The following is an 8,645-nucleotide window of genomic DNA, read 5'->3' on the forward strand; positions in this document are numbered from 1 at the left end:
AATCTATTCACATCAGAATGCAAAAAGATTATTGTAACTCACATACACACAGATTAGGAAGAGAAGGAGTTGCAGGTAGATAGCACAGTGAAGAAGGCATTTGATCCACTTGCCTTTATTAGTCAGTGCATCGAGTATAGGAATTAGAATGTTGGATTGTGGCTGTACAGGATATTGGTTAGGCCACCTTTTGGAATACTGCGTTCAATTCTGGTTTCCCTGCTATAGAAAGATGTTGTAAAACTTGCAAGCATTCAGAAAAGATTTACAAGGATGTTGCAAGGGTTACAGGGTTTGTGCTATTGGGGGAGGATGAATAGACTGAGGCTATTTTCACTGGAGTGTTGGAGGCTGAAGGGTGGCCTTACAGAGGTTTATAAAATCATGAGGGACATGGATAGGGTGAATAGCTTCAGTCTTTTCCCCAGGGTGGGGAGTACAAAAACAGAGGGCATAGGTTTACAATGAGAAGAATAATAATTTAAGAGGAACCTTAGGGGCAACCTTTTCATGCAGAGGGTGGTGCTTATATGGAACATGCTGCAAGAGGAAGTGGTGGAGGCTGGTACAATAACAACATTTAGAAGTTAAAAGTCACACAACACCAGGTTATAATCCCACAGGTTTATTTGGAAGCACTAGCTTTCAGAGCGCTGCTTCTTCATCAGGTGAAGACAACCACCCAGTGAAGGAGCATCGCTTCGAAAGCTAGTGCTTCCAAATAAACCCGCTGGACTATAGCCTGGTGTTGTGTGATTTTTAACTTTGTCCACCCCAGTCTAACCCCGGCTCCTCCAAAACATTTAAAAGGCATCGGGATGGGGGTATATGAACAGGGTGGGTTTAGAGGGATATGGGCCAAATGCTGGCAAGTCGGACTAGATTAATTCAGGATATCAGGTCGGCATAGACGAGTTGGATCAAAGGGTCTGTTTCCATGCTGTATAACTCTAAGACTCTGTAACATTTAAAAGGCAGCTGTATGGGGACATGAATAAGAAGGCTTCAGAGGGATATGGACCAAATGCTGGTTTGTGGGACTAGATAACTTTCGGATATCTGGTTGGCATGGATGGGTTGGAGCAGAGGATCTGTACAACTCTGTGACTCTGTAAGTGTAAGCTTTCTTGGGAGATTTTGACTTTTGTTACAGAGCCTTTTTAAATGACTGGGACATTTTAATTTGTGCTTATTTGGTTTAATTGGTTTCTTTTAATTTGTTTTCAGAGTCGTGTGAGGAGACTTCTGAAAAGTAGGCTGTCAGTAGGTTAGAAGACGGAATAGGTTATGCTGCATTCTGCAATTACAGCGATGATGATGTGCCAAGTGTCATACTTTAACTGGCTTGGCATTGATTTATTGGTTAATACTCTTAGCCATTGAAGTTATAACATCTTCAGTTGAGAGCGAAAGCATATATCTTGGGAGGATATATAATTGCTCGAAAGATACCACGTATCTGAAAGTTCCCTGCAGTTAATAGATCAATGGGACAGGAATTACCTATTATATCACAAAGTAAGTCTGTTTCTCTCTGCTGAACTTCTACTCAGCTAAAGATTGACTCTGCCTGTTGTGTGACATGGCTTTTAATTTCCACTGATCAACCAGATGAACATTAGCAACATCGTGTCCCGATACAGGGCTGGTTCTCTTTCACAAAAGGAGGTCTCGCAAGTTCGGGCAGATCTTTCTCCTGAGGCAGGAAACGATTTCTCTTCATTCTGAGGCACCAAGAGGGTCTGAGAAATGAAGGGATGATGTCATAACTGGTCAGAAAGGCCTTAGACAGTGTTCTTTAACTGTTACACCTTGACAGCAGCTGCTCCATACTTTAGTGTGTGCCTCAACATATAAACCTCGATCTTGGAACATGTTCAGCTGTAGCACTCGTTTGAGGTCAATACTTTCCACAGAAAGTGCAAGGTGGGAGCCCGAGGGGCCTAATGGATAAGACACTGGCTTCCCTAAGCTGGTAATTGTTGGTTCAAGTCCCATCTGGGGGGCTTGGGTTTTAAGCCTGGGCTTTGTTGCTGATTTTCATTCCATGTCAACTTCATCTCAATCCATGCTGACTGAATTTTTCATCGACAGTACTCTGTTAAAAATCACTGTGCCTACGTTGAGATTATGGCAAATGATGTGACATAGAAACTTGCACAAGGTAATTCCGGGATTTGGGAGATCTTGGGGTGAATTGTCTGAAAGAGACAGCACAGTCACAATGGGCTGAATGCCTGCTAAGATTCTGTTGATTTGTCCTCAATGCAGCTTTTTGCAACATCTCCACTTCCTCATTCACCACTAACTGCAAATATCTTGAAAGTGCTGCACACAATAACATTGAGCCCTTTTCCTTCTGCTCCATTTGCCTCAAACTGTGGGTCTGCAAAGTTGGAGTTGAGTTGATTTCTCGACTGGGAGAAAGTGAGCACTGCAGATGTGAGAGATCAGAGTCAAACTGTGTGGTGCTGGAAAAGTACAGCTGGTCAGGCAGCATCCGAGGAGCAGGGGAGTCAATGTTTCGAGTATAAGCTCTTCAGGCCTATGCTCGAAATGTCGACTCTCCTGCTCCTCGGACGCTGTCTGACCGGCTGGGATTTCTCAAATGTCCGTCTGGGGCCAAATGGGAGGGGAGATCAATTTATCAAGCAGCCGACAATTTAGCATGAAATGGAAGGGGAAAAAAACAATCAGTAAGAGTAGAAAACTCAGAAAAAAACAATATGACAGGGCAGGGTTCAGTATTTAAAGGTTGCCATTTTACCTGTAGGGGTGTATCCCCAACAGCCTAATGGATAAGGCACTGGTCTCCTAAACCAGGGGTTTTTGGGTTCGTGTCCCATCTGGGGTGTCTGATTATTTATGGCTTGTTCACTGTCAACGTTATTTCTAATGGACTTTGGAGAAATCCCCCTTGTCTGCTTTCAGCTGATGGGAAGTGGTGCCCAACACGTTCTTGCTCAAGATTTTCAGGGATCTGCAGGATGGGGGGTGAATCGTCTGAAAGAGACAACACAGTCACAATGGCTGAAAACCTGCTGAGATTCTCCTGGGGATGGTATGGTGGCTCAGTGGGTAGCACTGCTGCCTCACAGTGTCAGGGACCTGGCTTTGATTCCTCCCTTGGGTGTCTGTTTGTGTAGAGTTTCCGAGTTGGCTCCGTGGTTAGCACTGCTGTCTCATAGCACCAGGGACCGAGGTTCAATTTCAGCCTCTGGTGACAGTTTGTGTGGATTTTGCACTTTCTCCCCGTGTCTGTGTGGGTTTCCTCCAGGTGCTCCAGTTTCCTCCCACAAGTAAATTAGCCATGCACAATTGCCCAGACTGTTCAGGGATGTGAAGGTTGGGTACATTTGGCAGGAGGACATGTAGGGGAGTGAGTCTGGGTGGACTTGTTGGGCCAAATGGCCTGTTTCCACACTGTATGGATTCTATGAGAAAGACATTTGGACAGGTACATGACAGGAAATGCTTGTGTGGATGTGGACCAAGTGGAGGCAGGTGCAATTAGTTTTAAAGTTAACAGCTCCATGACACTGCCCCTTCACTTTGGGAGAGGAGTACGCCAAGGCTGCCCCCTGTCCGGCCAGCTGGATTCCCTGTGCGTGGAGCCTTTCCTGTGCCTCTTGTGGAGGAGGTTGTCGGGGCTGGTTCTGCGCGGTGCGGGCACGGGGGTGGTCATCTCGGCCTACGCTGACCACGTGCTCCTCCCTTTCACCGACCCTGCTGACCTGGGGAGGATGTGTGAGTGCCAGGCCTTGTACCCTTCGGCCTCTTCCACCAGGATCAACTGGGCCCAATATTCCAGACGACTGGTCAGTCCGTGGCGGGTGGAGTCTCTGCCGGATGAGTTACGGGGGTTCAGCTGGAGTACCACCATCTCCTCGACCTGGGGGTCTACCTCAGCCCGGCTGAGGAATCCTGGCCGGGGAACAGGCAGGAGCTGGAGGCCAAAGTCTCCCCTCGCCTAGGCCTCTGTACAGGACTGCTCCGAGTGCTGTCTCACAGGAGTCGTGTGTTGGTCATAAACCAGCTGGTGCCTGCCATGCTGTGGTACCGGCTGGTCACTTTGGTCCCTCCTCCTGGTTTTGTCACTGACATCCAGAGAATGTTGGTTCACTTCTTCTGGGACAAAAAGATGCACTGGGTCACTGCGCAGGTCCTGAGTCTCCATATTGAGGAGGGCGGTCAGTCGCTGGTGTGCGTTCACACCCAGGTAGCGACGTTCCACCTTCAGACCTTGCAGCGATACCTTTACATTGAGCCTCCCCCTCGGCGGGGTGCCCTGGTGATGTATTTTTTCCACCAGGTGCGTAACCTCAACTACGAGACTCAGCTCCTGCTCAGGGACCGTGATGGTTTGGAGGTCACTCTCAGGACACTGCCTGTCTTTTACCAGGACCTGCTCACGGTCTGGAACATGGTCGAATCGCGTCACGCCTACCCTCCGGCTGGAGTAACGGCTGTCGTCAGGGAGACGTTGCTCAGGAATCCGCACCTCCGTACTCGTGGGTTCGAGTGACTGTCGGAGGGGAGGGCCGTGACTGTGAGGGTGACCAGGGTCGGGGACGTGCTGGATGGTGGGGGCCTGGGCTGGACGCTGCCGCAGGATATAGCGAGCAGGGCAGCGGTAGACGTCCGGTACGTGGCCACCACCATCCGACACCTTAAAACGACGGTGCTCAGACCCCACGTAGTGCCCCAGTTGGAGGATGCTCAGGTGTGCGGTGGGATCCCGTCTGCACTCACTCCTGCCTGGACGGAATTTCACATTGGCCCCAGGGGTCCTGTACTTCCCGCGGGTGACTGTGCCCCACAACCTGAGCTGTCTCCGGAGTTTTAGTTTTGTCCCTTTCAGGGGTGTATCACAGAGGGCCCTGTACAGACTGCTGCTGCACACCCTCATCCACCTCCCGGACACACCCTGGCGTGCCCATTTACCACCGGGCGGTGGGGACCATCCCCAGTGAAGGGCTCTCTACATGGGAGTCCTCCCCCTTTCTCACGGGGATCTGGGGTGGAGGGTATTGCACGCGGCAGTCCACAGATTGTGGTGGTTCACGGACTCCCAGCCCAACTGCTTGTTCTGTGGTGCTGTGGAGTCCATGGAACAGGACGCTTGGACTCCCTTTTTAGCTTTCTGGGAAACCTTCTCCTCCGTTTCTTGTTGGACTTCAACCCCACACTCCCCATCATTGGGCACCCAGTGCCGAGGGGGGAGGGTTGGTCAGAGGATCTCCTCGTGGGTCTGCTCCTGGGCCTGGCCAAACTGGTTGTTAGGACCGATTGCCTGACCCTCTTCCATGGTTACGTTCGAGCCCGGGTGTCCCTGGAGAAGGAGCACGCAGTGTCTACCAACATCCTTGAGCTGTTCAGAGAGTGCCCTCCCCCTCACTGTTTGGTCACACAGCATTGCCCTTTGATGATTGTCACTGGCCACTCGGGTGTTTCCTTTCTTCCTGGTGGTGGGAATTGAATAAAGATTTGTCCATCTGTTGTCTTTCACTGTGTCTCACACCTGCACACACACAACATGGGTGCTGGGGAAAATATAAGCACTACCACAGTTAGGCAGCAGTGCCGGGGTAAAGAGAAAAACATATATAACCAGGAGATTTAGAATCCCCTCAGTCCAGGGCACTGACTCAGTGCTGGCTGAGCCACATTCAGTGTGTTCTTGCAAAACAAAACTTAAAAGCTGCCATTTTAACACCACACATGTGGCCCCAGTGGCCTAATGGATAAGGCACTGGCCTCCTAAGCCAGGGATTGTGGGTTCAAGTCCCATCTGGGGTGTCTGACTTTCAAAGCTTGTCTTCATGGCTGATCTTCATCCGAGGTCAAGTCAATTTCTCATCTCCTCTGGAAAAGTCCCCAAGTCTGTGTTGGGTTGGTGGTACCCTATGTCAGAAAAATACAGAATGTTGAGGATATGCAGGATTTTTGGGTCAATCGTCTGAAAGAGACAGCACAGTCACAATGACTGAAAACCTGCTGAGATCCTCCTGGGGATGGCATGGTGGCTCAGTGGTCAGCAGGACTGCCTCACAGCGTCAGGGATTTGGCTTTGATTCCTCCCTTGGGTGTCTGTTTGTGTCGAGTTTGCACATTTTCTCAATGGGGTCCTCCGGGTGCTTTGGTTTCCTCCCACAGTCCAAAGATGTGCAGGTTCGGTGGATTGGCTTTGGGGAGTGCAGGGTGAGAGGATCGGGGTTAGGCCTGGATGGGATGCTCTTCAGAGGGTCAGTGGGGACATGATGGACTGAATGGCCTCCTCCCACCCCACTCTAGGGCTTCTCTGAACAAGGTTGGACCAAATGGTCAGAGTTCCACTGCAAGGCCCAGTCAAGGCTTCGCGAAGGGACTGGCATCCAGGTGTGGTTCCTACCCTACTTTTCCCTGATCTTCCAGAATCTTCTGTGGCTTTGGCCAATACGGTCATGAGCTGGGTTCACATCATCCAATGGGGTCACACCAATACCCTTCACTGTTGTCATGCCAGGAGCTATAAAGTGGATTGTCTCAGGCTGACACTTCTCGAATATACAATTTTCAGGCTGGTTGGAACTGGTTCTTCTTGAATCTTTGTAACTCTTTGATCTTAATTGCAATATTGTCTGGAGCTGATAGCTGCTGTTTAATTTAGTGTGGCCAATTTTCTATCAGGTCAAGTTTCTCCAGCTGAGGATCAATTGAGAATGCCTGATTTTGTTGCCACGGTCACGTGACCACACAGGATTGAGATCAGCTGCACAGTGAAGTTTTCAACAAAATCAAAACCCCAAATAAGACTTGAGCCCACAATCTCTGGTTTAGGAGGTTAGTGTTGTACCAAGAGGTCAGTGGGGCTCGAACAGATAGAGCTACCAATCTATGGACAAAGCAGCTTCTGTTTTGGTTGTGTTGGTGTCAGTCTAAGCTATATTCTGTCAACATTACCAGCTGAACCCCAGATTACCTGCATGTTTGGTATTTATGATAAGGTCCAATATGTCAATGGAAATGATTGAAATCTGGGGGTTCAAGGTTGGAACTGATGGGGCTGTGGCTATGCATTTGGGTCCTTACCTTTCTATGTCAAAGTATTGAATACAATTGCAAGGAGGCTATGATGGAGATGTGAGGTAGTGAGGCCATCGTTGGAGAACTTGGAGTGCCACATCCACAGATTAGACAAACATTTGTGGAAAGGCAACTGCTGAGGCTGACTCACAGAGTTTACAGAGGGAGATGGATGGGTTAAGGGAGTAGCCAAAAACTCAGCAAATGAAAGACAATGTGGGAATGTGTGAGGTCATGCACTTTGGTAGGAAGAATAAAGCAGCTGGATATTATTTCAATGGAGAAAGACAGCAGAAAGTTCCAGCACAGAGAGATATGAAATGTGTTTTTGCGGTCTCGCTGTTGATCCTTTGCTGGAACCAACCTTCATGGTAATATCGGTGAGATGTTCTTGGTTTCTCTTTAGTTCTTGAGTCTGGTTAAGCCGATTGTGATTTGCAGGCCGTGGTGAGACTGCGGTCAAGACCACCGTCAGTTTCTTGGATGAAGTCTTCACGACTGGTAACGCTGACAGTCACCACTGGAGAGTGTTTCTGCCATTATCTGAAGTTGGCCCTGCACATCAACGGTTTCATCAGCAAACCTCAAGAGACAACATCCAAAACCTTTGTGCTCTTGAAGCCAAATCATTTCTCATTAAGACAAGAAACAAAATATCTTTAATGTGATGATGTTGATTTGAACATTCGGGAAGATCAGGGAAAAGGAGCATAGGGACACACACCTGGATGGCAGTCCCTTCACGAAGCCTTGACTGGGCCTTTGACCATCTGCTCCAAACTTGTTCAGAGAAGCCCTAGAGTAGGGTGGGAGGAGGCCATTCAGACCATCACATCCACACTGACCCTCTGAAGAGCATCCCAGCCAGGCCTAACCCCTATCCTCTCACCCTGCATTCCCCAAAGACAATCCACCGAACCTGCACATCTTTGGGCTGTGGGAGGAACACAATGCACTCCGAGTACCCCATGGAGAGAATGTGCAAATTCAACACAAACAGACACCCAAGGGAGGAATCAAAGCCAGGTCCCTGACACTGTGAGGCAGCAGTGCTACCCACTGAGCCACCATGCCATCCCCAGGAGAATCTCAGCAGGTTTTCAGCCATTGTGACTGTGCTGTCTCTTTCAGGGAATTCAGCCTTAATCCTGCAGATCCGCAAAAGACTTGTGTAAGGTCACATGGGACACCACATCCCATTAACTGAATGCAGACATGGGGATGTTTATCATGTAGACTAGAAGTAAAGCTCAAACAGGGAAACCTACGAAAGTTAGTCATTCAGGATGGGATTTGACCCTACAATCCCAGGCTAAGGAAGCCCAATATCTTATCCATGAGGCCACTGGGTCTACATGTCTGCTGTTAAACTGGCAGCCTTTAAATACTGCACCCTGATGGCTCATATTGTGTGTTTCTTAATTTTATGCTCTCACTAATTGTTTTTTACAACTTCCATCTCATGCTAAAAATTGGCTGCTTGATAAATCAATCTCACTTCCCATTTGTCCCTAAATGGACAGACAAGAAACCAACCAAACTCCAATATTGCACAACTCACATCTGAGGAAAATGGAGCA

The 8,645-nt window shown here is 48.8% G+C and overlaps 1 non-coding gene across 1 annotated transcript; it reads left to right on the forward strand.

Moving 5' to 3' along the window:
- The first annotated feature begins 5,726 nt into the window (after positions 1 to 5,726).
- Positions 5,727 to 5,799, forward strand: trnar-ccu (transfer RNA arginine (anticodon CCU)). Its single transcript has one exon. It is a non-coding gene; the product is annotated as a tRNA-Arg (tRNA).
- The last annotated feature ends 2,846 nt before the right edge of the window (positions 5,800 to 8,645 follow it).

Source organism: Chiloscyllium punctatum, chromosome 18, assembly GCF_047496795.1.
Source record: "Chiloscyllium punctatum isolate Juve2018m chromosome 18, sChiPun1.3, whole genome shotgun sequence".
Classification (NCBI taxonomy): domain Eukaryota; kingdom Metazoa; phylum Chordata; class Chondrichthyes; order Orectolobiformes; family Hemiscylliidae; genus Chiloscyllium; species Chiloscyllium punctatum.